General features: G+C 47.4%; 24 non-coding genes across 24 annotated transcripts; 12 read left to right on the forward strand and 12 right to left on the reverse strand.

Moving 5' to 3' along the window:
• Positions 1-186: 186 nt before the first annotated feature.
• Positions 187-299, reverse strand: trnal-caa (transfer RNA leucine (anticodon CAA)). The gene is made up of 2 exons: positions 262-299; positions 187-225 (listed from the first exon to the last, which is right to left on the reverse strand). It is a non-coding gene; the product is annotated as a tRNA-Leu (tRNA).
• A 278-nt stretch (positions 300-577) lies between these two features.
• trnak-cuu (transfer RNA lysine (anticodon CUU)) lies at positions 578-650 on the forward strand. The gene has a single exon. It is a non-coding gene; the product is annotated as a tRNA-Lys (tRNA).
• Positions 651-2,705: 2,055 nt separating this feature from the next.
• Positions 2,706-2,818, reverse strand: trnal-caa (transfer RNA leucine (anticodon CAA)). Its single transcript has 2 exons — positions 2,781-2,818; positions 2,706-2,751 (listed from the first exon to the last, which is right to left on the reverse strand). It is a non-coding gene; the product is annotated as a tRNA-Leu (tRNA).
• A 278-nt stretch (positions 2,819-3,096) lies between these two features.
• Positions 3,097-3,169, forward strand: trnak-cuu (transfer RNA lysine (anticodon CUU)). Its single transcript has one exon. It is a non-coding gene; the product is annotated as a tRNA-Lys (tRNA).
• A 1,075-nt stretch (positions 3,170-4,244) lies between these two features.
• trnal-caa (transfer RNA leucine (anticodon CAA)) lies at positions 4,245-4,357 on the reverse strand. The gene is made up of 2 exons: positions 4,320-4,357; positions 4,245-4,290 (listed from the first exon to the last, which is right to left on the reverse strand). It is a non-coding gene; the product is annotated as a tRNA-Leu (tRNA).
• A 278-nt stretch (positions 4,358-4,635) lies between these two features.
• trnak-cuu (transfer RNA lysine (anticodon CUU)) lies at positions 4,636-4,708 on the forward strand. Its single transcript has one exon. It is a non-coding gene; the product is annotated as a tRNA-Lys (tRNA).
• Positions 4,709-5,783: 1,075 nt separating this feature from the next.
• trnal-caa (transfer RNA leucine (anticodon CAA)) lies at positions 5,784-5,896 on the reverse strand. Its single transcript has 2 exons — positions 5,859-5,896; positions 5,784-5,829 (listed from the first exon to the last, which is right to left on the reverse strand). It is a non-coding gene; the product is annotated as a tRNA-Leu (tRNA).
• An 821-nt stretch (positions 5,897-6,717) lies between these two features.
• Positions 6,718-6,790, forward strand: trnak-cuu (transfer RNA lysine (anticodon CUU)). Its single transcript has one exon. It is a non-coding gene; the product is annotated as a tRNA-Lys (tRNA).
• Positions 6,791-7,865: 1,075 nt separating this feature from the next.
• Positions 7,866-7,978, reverse strand: trnal-caa (transfer RNA leucine (anticodon CAA)). Its single transcript has 2 exons — positions 7,941-7,978; positions 7,866-7,911 (listed from the first exon to the last, which is right to left on the reverse strand). It is a non-coding gene; the product is annotated as a tRNA-Leu (tRNA).
• Positions 7,979-8,256: 278 nt separating this feature from the next.
• On the forward strand, positions 8,257-8,329 carry trnak-cuu (transfer RNA lysine (anticodon CUU)). Its single transcript has one exon. It is a non-coding gene; the product is annotated as a tRNA-Lys (tRNA).
• A 1,075-nt stretch (positions 8,330-9,404) lies between these two features.
• trnal-caa (transfer RNA leucine (anticodon CAA)) lies at positions 9,405-9,517 on the reverse strand. Its single transcript has 2 exons — positions 9,480-9,517; positions 9,405-9,450 (listed from the first exon to the last, which is right to left on the reverse strand). It is a non-coding gene; the product is annotated as a tRNA-Leu (tRNA).
• Positions 9,518-10,338: 821 nt separating this feature from the next.
• On the forward strand, positions 10,339-10,411 carry trnak-cuu (transfer RNA lysine (anticodon CUU)). Its single transcript has one exon. It is a non-coding gene; the product is annotated as a tRNA-Lys (tRNA).
• Positions 10,412-11,486: 1,075 nt separating this feature from the next.
• trnal-caa (transfer RNA leucine (anticodon CAA)) lies at positions 11,487-11,599 on the reverse strand. Its single transcript has 2 exons — positions 11,562-11,599; positions 11,487-11,532 (listed from the first exon to the last, which is right to left on the reverse strand). It is a non-coding gene; the product is annotated as a tRNA-Leu (tRNA).
• Positions 11,600-11,877: 278 nt separating this feature from the next.
• Positions 11,878-11,950, forward strand: trnak-cuu (transfer RNA lysine (anticodon CUU)). Its single transcript has one exon. It is a non-coding gene; the product is annotated as a tRNA-Lys (tRNA).
• A 1,075-nt stretch (positions 11,951-13,025) lies between these two features.
• Positions 13,026-13,138, reverse strand: trnal-caa (transfer RNA leucine (anticodon CAA)). The gene is made up of 2 exons: positions 13,101-13,138; positions 13,026-13,071 (listed from the first exon to the last, which is right to left on the reverse strand). It is a non-coding gene; the product is annotated as a tRNA-Leu (tRNA).
• An 821-nt stretch (positions 13,139-13,959) lies between these two features.
• On the forward strand, positions 13,960-14,032 carry trnak-cuu (transfer RNA lysine (anticodon CUU)). Its single transcript has one exon. It is a non-coding gene; the product is annotated as a tRNA-Lys (tRNA).
• Positions 14,033-15,107: 1,075 nt separating this feature from the next.
• trnal-caa (transfer RNA leucine (anticodon CAA)) lies at positions 15,108-15,220 on the reverse strand. Its single transcript has 2 exons — positions 15,183-15,220; positions 15,108-15,153 (listed from the first exon to the last, which is right to left on the reverse strand). It is a non-coding gene; the product is annotated as a tRNA-Leu (tRNA).
• A 278-nt stretch (positions 15,221-15,498) lies between these two features.
• Positions 15,499-15,571, forward strand: trnak-cuu (transfer RNA lysine (anticodon CUU)). The gene has a single exon. It is a non-coding gene; the product is annotated as a tRNA-Lys (tRNA).
• A 1,075-nt stretch (positions 15,572-16,646) lies between these two features.
• Positions 16,647-16,759, reverse strand: trnal-caa (transfer RNA leucine (anticodon CAA)). The gene is made up of 2 exons: positions 16,722-16,759; positions 16,647-16,692 (listed from the first exon to the last, which is right to left on the reverse strand). It is a non-coding gene; the product is annotated as a tRNA-Leu (tRNA).
• An 821-nt stretch (positions 16,760-17,580) lies between these two features.
• Positions 17,581-17,653, forward strand: trnak-cuu (transfer RNA lysine (anticodon CUU)). The gene has a single exon. It is a non-coding gene; the product is annotated as a tRNA-Lys (tRNA).
• Positions 17,654-18,728: 1,075 nt separating this feature from the next.
• On the reverse strand, positions 18,729-18,841 carry trnal-caa (transfer RNA leucine (anticodon CAA)). Its single transcript has 2 exons — positions 18,804-18,841; positions 18,729-18,774 (listed from the first exon to the last, which is right to left on the reverse strand). It is a non-coding gene; the product is annotated as a tRNA-Leu (tRNA).
• A 278-nt stretch (positions 18,842-19,119) lies between these two features.
• trnak-cuu (transfer RNA lysine (anticodon CUU)) lies at positions 19,120-19,192 on the forward strand. Its single transcript has one exon. It is a non-coding gene; the product is annotated as a tRNA-Lys (tRNA).
• A 1,075-nt stretch (positions 19,193-20,267) lies between these two features.
• trnal-caa (transfer RNA leucine (anticodon CAA)) lies at positions 20,268-20,380 on the reverse strand. The gene is made up of 2 exons: positions 20,343-20,380; positions 20,268-20,313 (listed from the first exon to the last, which is right to left on the reverse strand). It is a non-coding gene; the product is annotated as a tRNA-Leu (tRNA).
• A 323-nt stretch (positions 20,381-20,703) lies between these two features.
• Positions 20,704-20,776, forward strand: trnak-cuu (transfer RNA lysine (anticodon CUU)). The gene has a single exon. It is a non-coding gene; the product is annotated as a tRNA-Lys (tRNA).
• The last annotated feature ends 621 nt before the right edge of the window (positions 20,777-21,397 follow it).

Genomic DNA, 21,397 nt, shown 5'->3' on the forward strand with positions numbered 1-21,397 from the left:
GCAAATCTGTCCTTGATTACAGGGAGCCCAAAGAGTCCTGAATGCAGAAAGCGAAGGCTGTCTAACTGTCTCTCTGCTAATCTACCTCAAGTGTTCACAAAGTGCCCTTCGAGTTCTTGCTGAGCGGTTTGTCCGTTCTCCTCTTATAGCCAGTGGCAGCTTCAGACAGGCAATAAAAGGCACTGCTGTCAGGAGTGGGATTTAAACCCACGCCTCCATTCGGAGACCGAAACACCCAAGCGGCTTGGAAAGACACGAGTCCTTGAGTCTGGCGCCTTAGACCACTCGGCCATCCTGACGAGCTGCGGAGGAGCTCCTCCTGAAAGCACCAGGACAGAGTGTGCTTTCCAGCCTTGGTGTAATATTGTCCTTTGCTAGGGCCCTTTGGGGGAACACAAACGATAGGCTGTTTACACAATCTGGATTCCCTCCGAAGGAGTGACGTCAGTGTAAAACAGCTGTCCTTTTCGGGGAACCGTAGCTGTATTGCGTAATTTCCTATTGTATGATGTAGACGATGCAGGAGGCAACAGTGGGAGCGTGATTGAGGAAAAGCGCAGGGAGATGTGATGCAGGTGCCCGGCTAGCTCAGTCGGTAGAGCATGAGACTCTTAATCTCAGGGTCGTGGGTTCGAGCCCCACGTTGGGCGTGCTTGTTCCATTTTGATCCCTCCAAGCTGTTCACAGGACCGTGCAAGCAGGACGTGAGGTCGTACCGTGTGGTCCCCACTACCTCATTGCCTTTGCGTAAATCAGCGTTCTTAACACTCCTGGCCTAGATTCAGATATTGCCACATGCAGACACTTGTACAACTCGACGTAGCGACTGAATAGAGCCTGAAGATACGGCAGCAGGAGCAGTAGTGAGGAGTAGTACGTAGACACTTAAGCGTTTACTGTTTGAAGATCAGACTTTGTTGAAACGCTGCTGCTTCTTAAGCTAATACGTAGCCTGTTTGGAGCACGTATGGCATTGTAAATGCTGTGATTAAAAAAGCTTCAGTCACTTGACATGCTGGAATTCACACAGTGCACGACAGTCCTGCCCTTTTAAAACAGAAGGAGCAGTATTGATGGCAGCAATGTGTTTGGCGTTCGGCATTTCGCACGTTTCATGCAGAGTAGCAGTGTCTGAATGCGCTGCCCGGCGTCAAAAGGATTTGCGGCTTCAGAACGTTTTTACCGAGTGCCCGTTGTTGAATTCATGCTGCTGCACTCTCTGGATTGCAGATTTTTTTCGGTAAGATTGTATTCGGGCTTTTATTTTATTCGGGCTTGCCTAATGATACGTATTCGCAGTGGAATACCTGTTGCACATGACGCCTTTATGGTATTGGGTTGTGAGGTTTGAGGGGTACATTGCAAATCGATGGGGTGAATATATCAAATGAAACCGGGAGTCTCTTTGTATGTGTAAAAGAGATCCAAGAAGCATAATGTGATTTTAACAATGCAGTACACTGGCAAATTGCGCTGTGCTGCAGCTTTCTGCTGCTGCGTTTATATTTCGGTCTTTGACATCTAAATGCACATTTTAGCGCAAATCTGTCCTTGATTACAGGGAGCCCAAAGAGTCCTGAATGCAGAAAGCGAAGGCTGTCTAACTGTCTCTCTGCTAATCTACCTCAAGTGTTCACAAAGTGCCCTTCGAGTTCTTGCTGAGCGGTTTGTCCGTTCTCCTCTTATGAGGTCGTACCGTGTGGTCCCCACTACCTCATTGCCTTTGCGTAAATCAGCGTTCTTAACACTCCTGGCCTAGATTCAGATATTGCCACATGCAGACACTTGTACAACTCGACGTAGCGACTGAATAGAGCCTGAAGATACGGCAGCAGGAGCAGTAGTGAGGAGTAGTACGTAGACACTTAAGCGTTTACTGTTTGAAGATCAGACTTTGTTGAAACGCTGCTGCTTCTTAAGCTAATACGTAGCCTGTTTGGAGCACGTATGGCATTGTAAATGCTGTGATTAAAAAAGCTTCAGTCACTTGACATGCTGGAATTCACACAGTGCACGACAGTCCTGCCCTTTTAAAACAGAAGGAGCAGTATTGATGGCAGCAATGTGTTTGGCGTTCGGCATTTCGCACGTTTCATGCAGAGTAGCAGTGTCTGAATGCGCTGCCCGGCGTCAAAAAGATTTGCGGCTTCAGAACGTTTTTACCGAGTGCCCGTTGTTGAATTCATGCTGCTGCACTCTCTGGATTGCAGATTTTTTTCGGTAAGATTGTATTCGGGCTTTTATTTTATTCGGGCTTGCCTAATGATACGTATTCGCAGTGGAATACCTGTTGCACATGACGCCTTTATGGTATTGGGTTGTGAGGTTTGAGGGGTACATTGCAAATCGATGGGGTGAATATATCAAATGAAACCGGGAGTCTCTTTGTATGTGTAAAAGAGATCCAAGAAGCATAATGTGATTTTAACAATGCAGTACACTGGCAAATTGCGCTGTGCTGCAGCTTTCTGCTGCTGCGTTTATATTTCGGTCTTTGACATCTAAATGCACATTTTAGCGCAAATCTGTCCTTGATTACAGGGAGCCCAAAGAGTCCTGAATGCAGAAAGCGAAGGCTGTCTAACTGTCTCTCTGCTAATCTACCTCAAGTGTTCACAAAGTGCCCTTCGAGTTCTTGCTGAGCGGTTTGTCCGTTCTCCTCTTATAGCCAGTGGCAGCTTCAGACAGGCAATAAAAGGCACTGCTGTCAGGAGTGGGATTTGAACCCACGCCTCCATTCGGAGACCAGAACACCCAAGCGGCTTGGAAAGACACGAGTCCTTGAGTCTGGCGCCTTAGACCACTCGGCCATCCTGACGAGCTGCGGAGGAGCTCCTCCTGAAAGCACCAGGACAGAGTGTGCTTTCCAGCCTTGGTGTAATATTGTCCTTTGCTAGGGCCCTTTGGGGGAACACAAACGATAGGCTGTTTACACAATCTGGATTCCCTCCGAAGGAGTGACGTCAGTGTAAAACAGCTGTCCTTTTCGGGGAACCGTAGCTGTATTGCGTAATTTCCTATTGTATGATGTAGACGATGCAGGAGGCAACAGTGGGAGCGTGATTGAGGAAAAGCGCAGGGAGATGTGATGCAGGTGCCCGGCTAGCTCAGTCGGTAGAGCATGAGACTCTTAATCTCAGGGTCGTGGGTTCGAGCCCCACGTTGGGCGTGCTTGTTCCATTTTGATCCCTCCAAGCTGTTCACAGGACCGTGCAAGCAGGACGTGAGGTCGTACCGTGTGGTCCCCACTACCTCATTGCCTTTGCGTAAATCAGCGTTCTTACCACTCCTGGCCTAGATTCAGATATTGCCACATGCAGACACTTGTACAACTCGACGTAGCTACTGAATAGAGCCTGAAGATACGGCAGCAGGAGCAGTAGTGAGGAGTAGTACGTAGACACTTAAGCGTTTACTGTTTGAAGATCAGACTTTGTTGAAACGCTGCTGCTTCTTAAGCTAATACGTAGCCTGTTTGGAGCACGTATGGCATTGTAAATGCTGTGATTAAAAAAGCTTCAGTCACTTGACATGCTGGAATTCACACAGTGCACGACAGTCCTGCCCTTTTAAAACAGAAGGAGCAGTATTGATGGCAGCAATGTGTTTGGCGTTCGGCATTTCGCACGTTTCATGCAGAGTAGCAGTGTCTGAATGCGCTGCCCGGCGTCAAAAGGATTTGCGGCTTCAGAACGTTTTTACCGAGTGCCCGTTGTTGAATTCATGCTGCTGCACTCTCTGGATTGCAGATTTTTTTCGGTAAGATTGTATTCGGGCTTTTATTTTATTCGGGCTTGCCTAATGATACGTATTCGCAGTGGAATACCTGTTGCACATGACGCCTTTATGGTATTGGGTTGTGAGGTTTGAGGGGTACATTGCAAATCGATGGGGTGAATATATCAAATGAAACCGGGAGTCTCTTTGTATGTGTAAAAGAGATCCAAGAAGCATAATGTGATTTTAACAATGCAGTACACTGGCAAATTGCGCTGTGCTGCAGCTTTCTGCTGCTGCGTTTATATTTCGGTCTTTGACATCTAAATGCACATTTTAGCGCAAATCTGTCCTTGATTACAGGGAGCCCAAAGAGTCCTGAATGCAGAAAGCGAAGGCTGTCTAACTGTCTCTCTGCTAATCTACCTCAAGTGTTCACAAAGTGCCCTTCGAGTTCTTGCTGAGCGGTTTGTCCGTTCTCCTCTTATAGCCAGTGGCAGCTTCAGACAGGCAATAAAAGGCACTGCTGTCAGGAGTGGGATTTGAACCCACGCCTCCATTCGGAGACCAGAACACCCAAGCGGCTTGGAAAGACACGAGTCCTTGAGTCTGGCGCCTTAGACCACTCGGCCATCCTGACGAGCTGCGGAGGAGCTCCTCCTGAAAGCACCAGGACAGAGTGTGCTTTCCAGCCTTGGTGTAATATTGTCCTTTGCTAGGGCCCTTTGGGGGAACACAAACGATAGGCTGTTTACACAATCTGGATTCCCTCCGAAGGAGTGACGTCAGTGTAAAACAGCTGTCCTTTTCGGGGAACCGTAGCTGTATTGCGTAATTTCCTATTGTATGATGTAGACGATGCAGGAGGCAACAGTGGGAGCGTGATTGAGGAAAAGCGCAGGGAGATGTGATGCAGGTGCCCGGCTAGCTCAGTCGGTAGAGCATGAGACTCTTAATCTCAGGGTCGTGGGTTCGAGCCCCACGTTGGGCGTGCTTGTTCCATTTTGATCCCTCCAAGCTGTTCACAGGACCGTGCAAGCAGGACGTGAGGTCGTACCGTGTGGTCCCCACTACCTCATTGCCTTTGCGTAAATCAGCGTTCTTACCACTCCTGGCCTAGATTCAGATATTGCCACATGCAGACACTTGTACAACTCGACGTAGCGACTGAATAGAGCCTGAAGATACGGCAGCAGGAGCAGTAGTGAGGAGTAGTACGTAGACACTTAAGCGTTTACTGTTTGAAGATCAGACTTTGTTGAAACGCTGCTGCTTCTTAAGCTAATACGTAGCCTGTTTGGAGCACGTATGGCATTGTAAATGCTGTGATTAAAAAAGCTTCAGTCACTTGACATGCTGGAATTCACACAGTGCACGACAGTCCTGCCCTTTTAAAACAGAAGGAGCAGTATTGATGGCAGCAATGTGTTTGGCGTTCGGCATTTCGCACGTTTCATGCAGAGTAGCAGTGTCTGAATGCGCTGCCCGGCGTCAAAAGGATTTGCGGCTTCAGAACGTTTTTACCGAGTGCCCGTTGTTGAATTCATGCTGCTGCACTCTCTGGATTGCAGATTTTTTTCGGTAAGATTGTATTCGGGCTTTTATTTTATTCGGGCTTGCCTAATGATACGTATTCGCAGTGGAATACCTGTTGCACATGACGCCTTTATGGTATTGGGTTGTGAGGTTTGAGGGGTACATTGCAAATCGATGGGGTGAATATATCAAATGAAACCGGGAGTCTCTTTGTATGTGTAAAAGAGATCCAAGAAGCATAATGTGATTTTAACAATGCAGTACACTGGCAAATTGCGCTGTGCTGCAGCTTTCTGCTGCTGCGTTTATATTTCGGTCTTTGACATCTAAATGCACATTTTAGCGCAAATCTGTCCTTGATTACAGGGAGCCCAAAGAGTCCTGAATGCAGAAAGCGAAGGCTGTCTAACTGTCTCTCTGCTAATCTACCTCAAGTGTTCACAAAGTGCCCTTCGAGTTCTTGCTGAGCGGTTTGTCCGTTCTCCTCTTATAGCCAGTGGCAGCTTCAGACAGGCAATAAAAGGCACTGCTGTCAGGAGTGGGATTTGAACCCACGCCTCCATTCGGAGACCAGAACACCCAAGCGGCTTGGAAAGACACGAGTCCTTGAGTCTGGCGCCTTAGACCACTCGGCCATCCTGACGAGCTGCGGAGGAGCGCCTCCTGAAAGCACCAGGACAGAGTGTGCTTTCCAGCCTTGGTGTAATATTGTCCTTTGTGAATGCCTTCACAAACAGCACACGTAGTACAGCGGGCTAGTTGATACTGAGACAGCTGTCCTACCCCAAAGTGTGATGTATTCAAAATAAGACGCCATTACGAAGGTCACAGGGGACTGCATTTAACAACACAGAGTCGAGGCGTTCATCAGACTGAATGCACGCAGTGAACGGCGGCATAACTAGAGATTTAGGTAAATAAAACTCGCGAGTTCAGATATTCAGAGTTCAGCCCTATTCTACTGGCTCATGCAGGATTTCATTTGCAGTCCCGGAACATCGTTATATATCAGGATGGGTTATACGTAAAACACGATCCTTAAAGAGGCGAAGACTGTGGAGCGGTTCAGAAAAAGGGCAGACAGGCAGGCTCTCAGCGCCCGGCTAGCTCACTCGGTAGCATTTTTTACCGCTTTGGGCCACGATTCAGGTATTTTTGTAAAAAAAAAACAGGGGAAACGTGTTTGAATTGTGATCTTTTCACGTCTTGACCAACCACACACTTTAAACAACATTTACCTTTTATGAGACTGCAATTGGTTATAGCAGTACCCTTTTCTTAAGATGATAAAGAGCGTATGAGGGGTGTTACAGACGAATCAGGCGATTATAAAATGAAACTTATAGCTTTACGTTGTTGCTAATTACGTAGCTGTATTGCGTAATTTCCTGTTTGATGTAGACGATGAAGGAGGCAACAGTGGGAGCGCGGGTGAGGAAATGCGCAGGGAGCTGTGATGCAAGCGCCCGGCTAGCTCAGTCGGTAGAGCATGAGACTCTTAATCTCAGGGTCGTGGGTTCGAGCCCCACGTTGGGCGTGCTTGTTCCATTTTGATCCCTCCAAGCTGTTCACAGGACCGTGCAAGCAGGACGTGAGGTCGTACCGTGTGGTCCCCACTACCTCATTGCCTTTGCGTAAATCAGCGTTCTTAACACTCCTGGCCTAGATTCAGATATTGCCACATGCAGACACTTGTACAACTCGACGTAGCGACTGAATAGAGCCTGAAGATACGGCAGCAGGAGCAGTAGTGAGGAGTAGTACGTAGACACTTAAGCGTTTACTGTTTGAAGATCAGACTTTGTTGAAACGCTGCTGCTTCTTAAGCTAATACGTAGCCTGTTTGGAGCACGTATGGCATTGTAAATGCTGTGATTAAAAAAGCTTCAGTCACTTGACATGCTGGAATTCACACAGTGCACGACAGTCCTGCCCTTTTAAAACAGAAGGAGCAGTATTGATGGCAGCAATGTGTTTGGCGTTCGGCATTTCGCACGTTTCATGCAGAGTAGCAGTGTCTGAATGCGCTGCCCGGCGTCAAAAAGATTTGCGGCTTCAGAACGTTTTTACCGAGTGCCCGTTGTTGAATTCATGCTGCTGCACTCTCTGGATTGCAGATTTTTTTCGGTAAGATTGTATTCGGGCTTTTATTTTATTCGGGCTTGCCTAATGATACGTATTCGCAGTGGAATACCTGTTGCACATGACGCCTTTATGGTATTGGGTTGTGAGGTTTGAGGGGTACATTGCAAATCGATGGGGTGAATATATCAAATGAAACCGGGAGTCTCTTTGTATGTGTAAAAGAGATCCAAGAAGCATAATGTGATTTTAACAATGCAGTACACTGGCAAATTGCGCTGTGCTGCAGCTTTCTGCTGCTGCGTTTATATTTCGGTCTTTGACATCTAAATGCACATTTTAGCGCAAATCTGTCCTTGATTACAGGGAGCCCAAAGAGTCCTGAATGCAGAAAGCGAAGGCTGTCTAACTGTCTCTCTGCTAATCTACCTCAAGTGTTCACAAAGTGCCCTTCGAGTTCTTGCTGAGCGGTTTGTCCGTTCTCCTCTTATAGCCAGTGGCAGCTTCAGACAGGCAATAAAAGGCACTGCTGTCAGGAGTGGGATTTGAACCCACGCCTCCATTCGGAGACCAGAACACCCAAGCGGCTTGGAAAGACACGAGTCCTTGAGTCTGGCGCCTTAGACCACTCGGCCATCCTGACGAGCTGCGGAGGAGCTCCTCCTGAAAGCACCAGGACAGAGTGTGCTTTCCAGCCTTGGTGTAATATTGTCCTTTGCTAGGGCCCTTTGGGGGAACACAAACGATAGGCTGTTTACACAATCTGGATTCCCTCCGAAGGAGTGACGTCAGTGTAAAACAGCTGTCCTTTTCGGGGAACCGTAGCTGTATTGCGTAATTTCCTATTGTATGATGTAGACGATGCAGGAGGCAACAGTGGGAGCGTGATTGAGGAAAAGCGCAGGGAGATGTGATGCAGGTGCCCGGCTAGCTCAGTCGGTAGAGCATGAGACTCTTAATCTCAGGGTCGTGGGTTCGAGCCCCACGTTGGGCGTGCTTGTTCCATTTTGATCCCTCCAAGCTGTTCACAGGACCGTGCAAGCAGGACGTGAGGTCGTACCGTGTGGTCCCCACTACCTCATTGCCTTTGCGTAAATCAGCGTTCTTACCACTCCTGGCCTAGATTCAGATATTGCCACATGCAGACACTTGTACAACTCGACGTAGCGACTGAATAGAGCCTGAAGATACGGCAGCAGGAGCAGTAGTGAGGAGTAGTACGTAGACACTTAAGCGTTTACTGTTTGAAGATCAGACTTTGTTGAAACGCTGCTGCTTCTTAAGCTAATACGTAGCCTGTTTGGAGCACGTATGGCATTGTAAATGCTGTGATTAAAAAAGCTTCAGTCACTTGACATGCTGGAATTCACACAGTGCACGACAGTCCTGCCCTTTTAAAACAGAAGGAGCAGTATTGATGGCAGCAATGTGTTTGGCGTTCGGCATTTCGCACGTTTCATGCAGAGTAGCAGTGTCTGAATGCGCTGCCCGGCGTCAAAAGGATTTGCGGCTTCAGAACGTTTTTACCGAGTGCCCGTTGTTGAATTCATGCTGCTGCACTCTCTGGATTGCAGATTTTTTTCGGTAAGATTGTATTCGGGCTTTTATTTTATTCGGGCTTGCCTAATGATACGTATTCGCAGTGGAATACCTGTTGCACATGACGCCTTTATGGTATTGGGTTGTGAGGTTTGAGGGGTACATTGCAAATCGATGGGGTGAATATATCAAATGAAACCGGGAGTCTCTTTGTATGTGTAAAAGAGATCCAAGAAGCATAATGTGATTTTAACAATGCAGTACACTGGCAAATTGCGCTGTGCTGCAGCTTTCTGCTGCTGCGTTTATATTTCGGTCTTTGACATCTAAATGCACATTTTAGCGCAAATCTGTCCTTGATTACAGGGAGCCCAAAGAGTCCTGAATGCAGAAAGCGAAGGCTGTCTAACTGTCTCTCTGCTAATCTACCTCAAGTGTTCACAAAGTGCCCTTCGAGTTCTTGCTGAGCGGTTTGTCCGTTCTCCTCTTATAGCCAGTGGCAGCTTCAGACAGGCAATAAAAGGCACTGCTGTCAGGAGTGGGATTTGAACCCACGCCTCCATTCGGAGACCAGAACACCCAAGCGGCTTGGAAAGACACGAGTCCTTGAGTCTGGCGCCTTAGACCACTCGGCCATCCTGACGAGCTGCGGAGGAGCGCCTCCTGAAAGCACCAGGACAGAGTGTGCTTTCCAGCCTTGGTGTAATATTGTCCTTTGTGAATGCCTTCACAAACAGCACACGTAGTACAGCGGGCTAGTTGATACTGAGACAGCTGTCCTACCCCAAAGTGTGATGTATTCAAAATAAGACGCCATTACGAAGGTCACAGGGGACTGCATTTAACAACACAGAGTCGAGGCGTTCATCAGACTGAATGCACGCAGTGAACGGCGGCATAACTAGAGATTTAGGTAAATAAAACTCGCGAGTTCAGATATTCAGAGTTCAGCCCTATTCTACTGGCTCATGCAGGATTTCATTTGCAGTCCCGGAACATCGTTATATATCAGGATGGGTTATACGTAAAACACGATCCTTAAAGAGGCGAAGACTGTGGAGCGGTTCAGAAAAAGGGCAGACAGGCAGGCTCTCAGCGCCCGGCTAGCTCACTCGGTAGCATTTTTTACCGCTTTGGGCCACGATTCAGGTATTTTTGTAAAAAAAAAACAGGGGAAACGTGTTTGAATTGTGATCTTTTCACGTCTTGACCAACCACACACTTTAAACAACATTTACCTTTTATGAGACTGCAATTGGTTATAGCAGTACCCTTTTCTTAAGATGATAAAGAGCGTATGAGGGGTGTTACAGACGAATCAGGCGATTATAAAATGAAACTTATAGCTTTACGTTGTTGCTAATTACGTAGCTGTATTGCGTAATTTCCTGTTTGATGTAGACGATGAAGGAGGCAACAGTGGGAGCGCGGGTGAGGAAATGCGCAGGGAGATGTGATGCAAGCGCCCGGCTAGCTCAGTCGGTAGAGCATGAGACTCTTAATCTCAGGGTCGTGGGTTCGAGCCCCACGTTGGGCGTGCTTGTTCCATTTTGATCCCTCCAAGCTGTTCACAGGACCGTGCAAGCAGGACGTGAGGTCGTACCGTGTGGTCCCCACTACCTCATTGCCTTTGCGTAAATCAGCGTTCTTAACACTCCTGGCCTAGATTCAGATATTGCCACATGCAGACACTTGTACAACTCGACGTAGCGACTGAATAGAGCCTGAAGATACGGCAGCAGGAGCAGTAGTGAGGAGTAGTACGTAGACACTTAAGCGTTTACTGTTTGAAGATCAGACTTTGTTGAAACGCTGCTGCTTCTTAAGCTAATACGTAGCCTGTTTGGAGCACGTATGGCATTGTAAATGCTGTGATTAAAAAAGCTTCAGTCACTTGACATGCTGGAATTCACACAGTGCACGACAGTCCTGCCCTTTTAAAACAGAAGGAGCAGTATTGATGGCAGCAATGTGTTTGGCGTTCGGCATTTCGCACGTTTCATGCAGAGTAGCAGTGTCTGAATGCGCTGCCCGGCGTCAAAAAGATTTGCGGCTTCAGAACGTTTTTACCGAGTGCCCGTTGTTGAATTCATGCTGCTGCACTCTCTGGATTGCAGATTTTTTTCGGTAAGATTGTATTCGGGCTTTTATTTTATTCGGGCTTGCCTAATGATACGTATTCGCAGTGGAATACCTGTTGCACATGACGCCTTTATGGTATTGGGTTGTGAGGTTTGAGGGGTACATTGCAAATCGATGGGGTGAATATATCAAATGAAACCGGGAGTCTCTTTGTATGTGTAAAAGAGATCCAAGAAGCATAATGTGATTTTAACAATGCAGTACACTGGCAAATTGCGCTGTGCTGCAGCTTTCTGCTGCTGCGTTTATATTTCGGTCTTTGACATCTAAATGCACATTTTAGCGCAAATCTGTCCTTGATTACAGGGAGCCCAAAGAGTCCTGAATGCAGAAAGCGAAGGCTGTCTAACTGTCTCTCTGCTAATCTACCTCAAGTGTTCACAAAGTGCCCTTCGAGTTCTTGCTGAGCGGTTTGTCCGTTCTCCTCTTATAGCCAGTGGCAGCTTCAGACAGGCAATAAAAGGCACTGCTGTCAGGAGTGGGATTTGAACCCACGCCTCCATTCGGAGACCAGAACACCCAAGCGGCTTGGAAAGACACGAGTCCTTGAGTCTGGCGCCTTAGACCACTCGGCCATCCTGACGAGCTGCGGAGGAGCTCCTCCTGAAAGCACCAGGACAGAGTGTGCTTTCCAGCCTTGGTGTAATATTGTCCTTTGCTAGGGCCCTTTGGGGGAACACAAACGATAGGCTGTTTACACAATCTGGATTCCCTCCGAAGGAGTGACGTCAGTGTAAAACAGCTGTCCTTTTCGGGGAACCGTAGCTGTATTGCGTAATTTCCTATTGTATGATGTAGACGATGCAGGAGGCAACAGTGGGAGCGTGATTGAGGAAAAGCGCAGGGAGATGTGATGCAGGTGCCCGGCTAGCTCAGTCGGTAGAGCATGAGACTCTTAATCTCAGGGTCGTGGGTTCGAGCCCCACGTTGGGCGTGCTTGTTCCATTTTGATCCCTCCAAGCTGTTCACAGGACCGTGCAAGCAGGACGTGAGGTCGTACCGTGTGGTCCCCACTACCTCATTGCCTTTGCGTAAATCAGCGTTCTTACCACTCCTGGCCTAGATTCAGATATTGCCACATGCAGACACTTGTACAACTCGACGTAGCGACTGAATAGAGCCTGAAGATACGGCAGCAGGAGCAGTAGTGAGGAGTAGTACGTAGACACTTAAGCGTTTACTGTTTGAAGATCAGACTTTGTTGAAACGCTGCTGCTTCTTAAGCTAATACGTAGCCTGTTTGGAGCACGTATGGCATTGTAAATGCTGTGATTAAAAAAGCTTCAGTCACTTGACATGCTGGAATTCACACAGTGCACGACAGTCCTGCCCTTTTAAAACAGAAGGAGCAGTATTGATGGCAGCAATGTGTTTGGCGTTCGGCATTTCGCACGTTTCATGCAGAGTAGCAGTGTCTGAATGCGCTGCCCGGCGTCAAAAGGATTTGCGGCTTCAGAACGTTTTTACCGAGTGCCCGTTGTTGAATTCATGCTGCTGCACTCTCTGGATTGCAGATTTTTTTCGGTAAGATTGTATTCGGGCTTTTATTTTATTCGGGCTTGCCTAATGATACGTATTCGCAGTGGAATACCTGTTGCACATGACGCCTTTATGGTATTGGGTTGTGAGGTTTGAGGGGTACATTGCAAATCGATGGGGTGAATATATCAAATGAAACCGGGAGTCTCTTTGTATGTGTAAAAGAGATCCAAGAAGCATAATGTGATTTTAACAATGCAGTACACTGGCAAATTGCGCTGTGCTGCAGCTTTCTGCTGCTGCGTTTATATTTCGGTCTTTGACATCTAAATGCACATTTTAGCGCAAATCTGTCCTTGATTACAGGGAGCCCAAAGAGTCCTGAATGCAGAAAGCGAAGGCTGTCTAACTGTCTCTCTGCTAATCTACCTCAAGTGTTCACAAAGTGCCCTTCGAGTTCTTGCTGAGCGGTTTGTCCGTTCTCCTCTTATAGCCAGTGGCAGCTTCAGACAGGCAATAAAAGGCACTGCTGTCAGGAGTGGGATTTGAACCCACGCCTCCATTCGGAGACCAGAACACCCAAGCGGCTTGGAAAGACACGAGTCCTTGAGTCTGGCGCCTTAGACCACTCGGCCATCCTGACGAGCTGCGGAGGAGCGCCTCCTGAAAGCACCAGGACAGAGTGTGCTTTCCAGCCTTGGTGTAATATTGTCCTTTGTGAATGCCTTCACAAACAGCACACGTAGTACAGCGGGCTAGTTGATACTGAGACAGCTGTCCTACCCCAAAGTGTGATGTATTCAAAATAAGACGCCATTACGAAGGTCACAGGGGACTGCATTTAACAACACAGAGTCGAGGCGTTCATCAGACTGAATGCACGCAGTGAACGGCGGCATAACTAGAGATTTAGGTAAATAAAACTCGCGAGTTCAGATATTCAGAGTTCAGCCCTATTCTACTGGCTCATGCAGGATTTCATTTGCAGTCCCGGAACATCGTTATATATCAGGATGGGTTATACGTAAAACACGATCCTTAAAGAGGCGAAGACTGTGGAGCGGTTCAGAAAAAGGGCAGACAGGCAGGCTCTCAGCGCCCGGCTAGCTCACTCGGTAGCATTTTTTACCGCTTTGGGCCACGATTCAGGTATTTTTGTAAAAAAAAAACAGGGGAAACGTGTTTGAATTGTGATCTTTTCACGTCTTGACCAACCACACACTTTAAACAACATTTACCTTTTATGAGACTGCAATTGGTTATAGCAGTACCCTTTTCTTAAGATGATAAAGAGCGTATGAGGGGTGTTACAGACGAATCAGGCGATTATAAAATGAAACTTATAGCTTTACGTTGTTGCTAATTACGTAGCTGTATTGCGTAATTTCCTGTTTGATGTAGACGATGAAGGAGGCAACAGTGGGAGCGCGGGTGAGGAAATGCGCAGGGAGATGTGATGCAAGCGCCCGGCTAGCTCAGTCGGTAGAGCATGAGACTCTTAATCTCAGGGTCGTGGGTTCGAGCCCCACGTTGGGCGTGCTTGTTCCATTTTGATCCCTCCAAGCTGTTCACAGGACCGTGCAAGCAGGACGTGAGGTCGTACCGTGTGGTCCCCACTACCTCATTGCCTTTGCGTAAATCAGCGTTCTTAACACTCCTGGCCTAGATTCAGATATTGCCACATGCAGACACTTGTACAACTCGACGTAGCGACTGAATAGAGCCTGAAGATACGGCAGCAGGAGCAGTAGTGAGGAGTAGTACGTAGACACTTAAGCGTTTACTGTTTGAAGATCAGACTTTGTTGAAACGCTGCTGCTTCTTAAGCTAATACGTAGCCTGTTTGGAGCACGTATGGCATTGTAAATGCTGTGATTAAAAAAGCTTCAGTCACTTGACATGCTGGAATTCACACAGTGCACGACAGTCCTGCCCTTTTAAAACAGAAGGAGCAGTATTGATGGCAGCAATGTGTTTGGCGTTCGGCATTTCGCACGTTTCATGCAGAGTAGCAGTGTCTGAATGCGCTGCCCGGCGTCAAAAAGATTTGCGGCTTCAGAACGTTTTTACCGAGTGCCCGTTGTTGAATTCATGCTGCTGCACTCTCTGGATTGCAGATTTTTTTCGGTAAGATTGTATTCGGGCTTTTATTTTATTCGGGCTTGCCTAATGATACGTATTCGCAGTGGAATACCTGTTGCACATGACGCCTTTATGGTATTGGGTTGTGAGGTTTGAGGGGTACATTGCAAATCGATGGGGTGAATATATCAAATGAAACCGGGAGTCTCTTTGTATGTGTAAAAGAGATCCAAGAAGCATAATGTGATTTTAACAATGCAGTACACTGGCAAATTGCGCTGTGCTGCAGCTTTCTGCTGCTGCGTTTATATTTCGGTCTTTGACATCTAAATGCACATTTTAGCGCAAATCTGTCCTTGATTACAGGGAGCCCAAAGAGTCCTGAATGCAGAAAGCGAAGGCTGTCTAACTGTCTCTCTGCTAATCTACCTCAAGTGTTCACAAAGTGCCCTTCGAGTTCTTGCTGAGCGGTTTGTCCGTTCTCCTCTTATAGCCAGTGGCAGCTTCAGACAGGCAATAAAAGGCACTGCTGTCAGGAGTGGGATTTGAACCCACGCCTCCATTCGGAGACCAGAACACCCAAGCGGCTTGGAAAGACACGAGTCCTTGAGTCTGGCGCCTTAGACCACTCGGCCATCCTGACGAGCTGCGGAGGAGCTCCTCCTGAAAGCACCAGGACAGAGTGTGCTTTCCAGCCTTGGTGTAATATTGTCCTTTGCTAGGGCCCTTTGGGGGAACACAAACGATAGGCTGTTTACACAATCTGGATTCCCTCCGAAGGAGTGACGTCAGTGTAAAACAGCTGTCCTTTTCGGGGAACCGTAGCTGTATTGCGTAATTTCCTATTGTATGATGTAGACGATGCAGGAGGCAACAGTGGGAGCGTGATTGAGGAAAAGCGCAGGGAGATGTGATGCAGGTGCCCGGCTAGCTCAGTCGGTAGAGCATGAGACTCTTAATCTCAGGGTCGTGGGTTCGAGCCCCACGTTGGGCGTGCTTGTTCCATTTTGATCCCTCCAAGCTGTTCACAGGACCGTGCAAGCAGGACGTGAGGTCGTACCGTGTGGTCCCCACTACCTCATTGCCTTTGCGTAAATCAGCGTTCTTACCACTCCTGGCCTAGATTCAGATATTGCCACATGCAGACACTTGTACAACTCGACGTAGCGACTGAATAGAGCCTGAAGATACGGCAGCAGGAGCAGTAGTGAGGAGTAGTACGTAGACACTTAAGCGTTTACTGTTTGAAGATCAGACTTTGTTGAAACGCTGCTGCTTCTTAAGCTAATACGTAGCCTGTTTGGAGCACGTATGGCATTGTAAATGCTGTGATTAAAAAAGCTTCAGTCACTTGACATGCTGGAATTCACACAGTGCACGACAGTCCTGCCCTTTTAAAACAGAAGGAGCAGTATTGATGGCAGCAATGTGTTTGGCGTTCGGCATTTCGCACGTTTCATGCAGAGTAGCAGTGTCTGAATGCGCTGCCCGGCGTCAAAAGGATTTGCGGCTTCAGAACGTTTTTACCGAGTGCCCGTTGTTGAATTCATGCTGCTGCACTCTCTGGATTGCAGATTTTTTTCGGTAAGATTGTATTCGGGCTTTTATTTTATTCGGGCTTGCCTAATGATACGTATTCGCAGTGGAATACCTGTTGCACATGACGCCTTTATGGTATTGGGTTGTGAGGTTTGAGGGGTACATTGCAAATCGATGGGGTGAATATATCAAATGAAACCGGGAGTCTCTTTGTATGTGTAAAAGAGATCCAAGAAGCATAATGTGATTTTAACAATGCAGTACACTGGCAAATTGCGCTGTGCTGCAGCTTTCTGCTGCTGCGTTTATATTTCGGTCTTTGACATCTAAATGCACATTTTAGCGCAAATCTGTCCTTGATTACAGGGAGCCCAAAGAGTCCTGAATGCAGAAAGCGAAGGCTGTCTAACTGTCTCTCTGCTAATCTACCTCAAGTGTTCACAAAGTGCCCTTCGAGTTCTTGCTGAGCGGTTTGTCCGTTCTCCTCTTATAGCCAGTGGCAGCTTCAGACAGGCAATAAAAGGCACTGCTGTCAGGAGTGGGATTTGAACCCACGCCTCCATTCGGAGACCAGAACACCCAAGCGGCTTGGAAAGACACGAGTCCTTGAGTCTGGCGCCTTAGACCACTCGGCCATCCTGACGAGCTGCGGAGGAGCGCCTCCTGAAAGCACCAGGACAGAGTGTGCTTTCCAGCCTTGGTGTAATATTGTCCTTTGTGAATGCCTTCACAAACAGCACACGTAGTACAGCGGGCTAGTTGATACTGAGACAGCTGTCCTACCCCAAAGTGTGATGTATTCAAAATAAGACGCCATTACGAAGGTCACAGGGGACTGCATTTAACAACACAGAGTCGAGGCGTTCATCAGACTGAATGCACGCAGTGAACGGCGGCATAACTAGAGATTTAGGTAAATAAAACTCGCGAGTTCAGATATTCAGAGTTCAGCCCTATTCTACTGGCTCATGCAGGATTTCATTTGCAGTCCCGGAACATCGTTATATATCAGGATGGGTTATACGTAAAACACGATCCTTAAAGAGGCGAAGACTGTGGAGCGGTTCAGAAAAAGGGCAGACAGGCAGGCTCTCAGCGCCCGGCTAGCTCACTCGGTAGCATTTTTTACCGCTTTGGGCCACGATTCAGGTATTTTTGTAAAAAAAAAACAGGGGAAACGTGTTTGAATTGTGATCTTTTCACGTCTTGACCAACCACACACTTTAAACAACATTTACCTTTTATGAGACTGCAATTGGTTATAGCAGTACCCTTTTCTTAAGATGATAAAGAGCGTATGAGGGGTGTTACAGACGAATCAGGCGATTATAAAATGAAACTTATAGCTTTACGTTGTTGCTAATTACGTAGCTGTATTGCGTAATTTCCTGTTTGATGTAGACGATGAAGGAGGCAACAGTGGGAGCGCGGGTGAGGAAATGCGCAGGGAGATGTGATGCAAGCGCCCGGCTAGCTCAGTCGGTAGAGCATGAGACTCTTAATCTCAGGGTCGTGGGTTCGAGCCCCACGTTGGGCGTGCTTGTTCCATTTTGATCCCTCCAAGCTGTTCACAGGACCGTGCAAGCAGGACGTGAGGTCGTACCGTGTGGTCCCCACTACCTCATTGCCTTTGCGTAAATCAGCGTTCTTAACACTCCTGGCCTAGATTCAGATATTGCCACATGCAGACACTTGTACAACTCGACGTAGCGACTGAATAGAGCCTGAAGATACGGCAGCAGGAGCAGTAGTGAGGAGTAGTACGTAGACACTTAAGCGTTTACTGTTTGAAGATCAGACTTTGTTGAAACGCTGCTGCTTCTTAAGCTAATACGTAGCCTGTTTGGAGCACGTATGGCATTGTAAATGCTGTGATTAAAAAAGCTTCAGTCACTTGACATGCTGGAATTCACACAGTGCACGACAGTCCTGCCCTTTTAAAACAGAAGGAGCAGTATTGATGGCAGCAATGTGTTTGGCGTTCGGCATTTCGCACGTTTCATGCAGAGTAGCAGTGTCTGAATGCGCTGCCCGGCGTCAAAAAGATTTGCGGCTTCAGAACGTTTTTACCGAGTGCCCGTTGTTGAATTCATGCTGCTGCACTCTCTGGATTGCAGATTTTTTTCGGTAAGATTGTATTCGGGCTTTTATTTTATTCGGGCTTGCCTAATGATACGTATTCGCAGTGGAATACCTGTTGCACATGACGCCTTTATGGTATTGGGTTGTGAGGTTTGAGGGGTACATTGCAAATCGATGGGGTGAATATATCAAATGAAACCGGGAGTCTCTTTGTATGTGTAAAAGAGATCCAAGAAGCATAATGTGATTTTAACAATGCAGTACACTGGCAAATTGCGCTGTGCTGCAGCTTTCTGCTGCTGCGTTTATATTTCGGTCTTTGACATCTAAATGCACATTTTAGCGCAAATCTGTCCTTGATTACAGGGAGCCCAAAGAGTCCTGAATGCAGAAAGCGAAGGCTGTCTAACTGTCTCTCTGCTAATCTACCTCAAGTGTTCACAAAGTGCCCTTCGAGTTCTTGCTGAGCGGTTTGTCCGTTCTCCTCTTATAGCCAGTGGCAGCTTCAGACAGGCAATAAAAGGCACTGCTGTCAGGAGTGGGATTTGAACCCACGCCTCCATTCGGAGACCAGAACACCCAAGCGGCTTGGAAAGACACGAGTCCTTGAGTCTGGCGCCTTAGACCACTCGGCCATCCTGACGAGCTGCGGAGGAGCTCCTCCTGAAAGCACCAGGACAGAGTGTGCTTTCCAGCCTTGGTGTAATATTGTCCTTTGCTAGGGCCCTTTGGGGGAACACAAACGATAGGCTGTTTACACAATCTGGATTCCCTCCGAAGGAGTGACGTCAGTGTAAAACAGCTGTCCTTTTCGGGGAACCGTAGCTGTATTGCGTAATTTCCTATTGTATGATGTAGACGATGCAGGAGGCAACAGTGGGAGCGTGATTGAGGAAAAGCGCAGGGAGATGTGATGCAGGTGCCCGGCTAGCTCAGTCGGTAGAGCATGAGACTCTTAATCTCAGGGTCGTGGGTTCGAGCCCCACGTTGGGCGTGCTTGTTCCATTTTGATCCCTCCAAGCTGTTCACAGGACCGTGCAAGCAGGACGTGAGGTCGTACCGTGTGGTCCCCACTACCTCATTGCCTTTGCGTAAATCAGCGTTCTTACCACTCCTGGCCTAGATTCAGATATTGCCACATGCAGACACTTGTACAACTCAACGTAGCGACTGAATAGAGCCTGAAGATACGGCAGCAGGAGCAGTAGTGAGGAGTAGTACGTAGACACTTAAGCGTTTACTGTTTGAAGATCAGACTTTGTTGAAACGCTGCTGCTTCTTAAGCTAATACGTAGCCTGTTTGGAGCACGTATGGCATTGTAAATGCTGTGATTAAAAAAGCTTCAGTCACTTGACATGCTGGAATTCACACAGTGCACGACAGTCCTGCCCTTTTAAAACAGAAGGAGCAGTATTGATGGCAGCAATGTGTTTGGCGTTCGGCATTTCGCACGTTTCATGCAGAGTAGCAGTGTCTGAATGCGCTGCCCGGCGTCAAAAGGATTTGCGGCTTCAGAACGTTTTTACCGAGTGCCCGTTGTTGAATTCATGCTGCTGCACTCTCTGGATTGCAGATTTTTTTCGGTAAGATTGTATTCGGGCTTTTATTTTATTCGGGCTTGCCTAATGATACGTATTCGCAGTGGAATACCTGTTGCACATGACGCCTTTATGGTATTGGGTTGTGAGGTTTGAGGGGTACATTGCAAATCGATGGGGTGAATATATCAAATGAAACCGGGAGTCTCTTTGTATGTGTAAAAGAGATCCAAGAAGCATAATGTGATTTTAACAATGCAGTACACTGGCAAATTGCGCTGTGCTGCAGATTTTTGCTGCTGCGTTTATATTTCGGTCTTTGACATCTAAATGCACATTTTAGCGCAAATCTGTCCTTGATTACAGGGAGCCCAAAGAGTCCTGAATGCAGAAAGCGAAGGCTGTCTAACTGTCTCTCTGCTAATCTACCTCAAGTGTTCACAAAGTGCCCTTCGAGTTCTTGCTGAGCGGTTTGTCCGTTCTCCTCTTATAGCCAGTGGCAGCTTCAGACAGGCAATAAAAAGCACTGCTGTCAGGAGTGGGATTTGAACCCACGCCTCCATTCGGAGACCAGAACACCCAAGCAGCTTGGAAAGACACGAGTCCTTGAGTCTGGCGCCTTAGACCACTCGGCCATCCTGACAAGCTGCGGAGGAGCTCCTCCTGAAAGCACCAGTAAGACACTTAACCGAGTGTAACCCTTCAGAACCACTCGGAACCACACAGAGTGTGCTTTCCAGCCTTGGTGTAATATTGTCCTTTGCTAGGGCCCTTTGGAGGAACACAAACGTTAGGCTGTTTACACAATCTGGATTCCCTCCGAAGGAGTGACGTCAGTGTAAAACAGCTGTCCTTTTCGGGGAACCATAGCTGCATTGCGTAATTTCCTATTGTATGATGTAGACGGTGCAGGAGGCAACAGCGGGAGCGGGACTGAGGAAAAGCGCAGGGAAAAGTGAAGCAGGTGCCCGGCTAGCTCAGTCGGTAGAGCATGAGACTCTTAATCTCAGGGTCGTGGGTTCGAGCCCCACGTTGGGCGCATTACATTTTATTCCTACAATGTAATTGTAAGACCTTGTAAATCGGACGTGATATCGTAAGTGTTCCCTCGTTCCCATTCTCTGCTTTACGCGAATGAAGGGCCGCTTTTACCGCGAGCAAGAGTTTTCCAAAATTTCAGGATCATCTCTCACATCTTGAGCAAGTAATCATTTCAGCGTTTACAACTGAAAGACCGCATTTTGTCAAAGTATTGTTCTTTCTTATACGAATAAGTAACTTTTTAGGCATACATCGTATTGAAAATGTTGTTATTAAAACATATTCAAATCCTGGATTTTATTCGGCGGAAAGATGTCCAGTGTACTCTAGTCCCTGTTCAAGTTTATGCACATGGTAAGTACAAGTACTACTTATTTAGTATTGGCAACAACGTGGTTTGAGTTCAGCATTTCTCGTTTCTTATAGAGTCACTTTTTCTGAATACACTGCCCGGAATAAACAAAGATTTGCAGCTTCAGAGCATTTTTACCAAGCGCTGTGTGTTTTTGTTAATGCTGGCTAAGCATTTTGAGTTGCAGACATTTTCTGCATGCGTTGTTTTCAGTTTTAATATTACATCGGAGGCAGCACTAAAACGCTTACCTCGGGTTCTTGTATT

Source organism: Atractosteus spatula, chromosome 1 (genome assembly GCF_055471065.1).
Source record: "Atractosteus spatula isolate fAtrSpa1 chromosome 1, fAtrSpa1.hap1, whole genome shotgun sequence".
In the NCBI taxonomy this organism is placed as follows: domain Eukaryota; kingdom Metazoa; phylum Chordata; class Actinopteri; order Semionotiformes; family Lepisosteidae; genus Atractosteus; species Atractosteus spatula.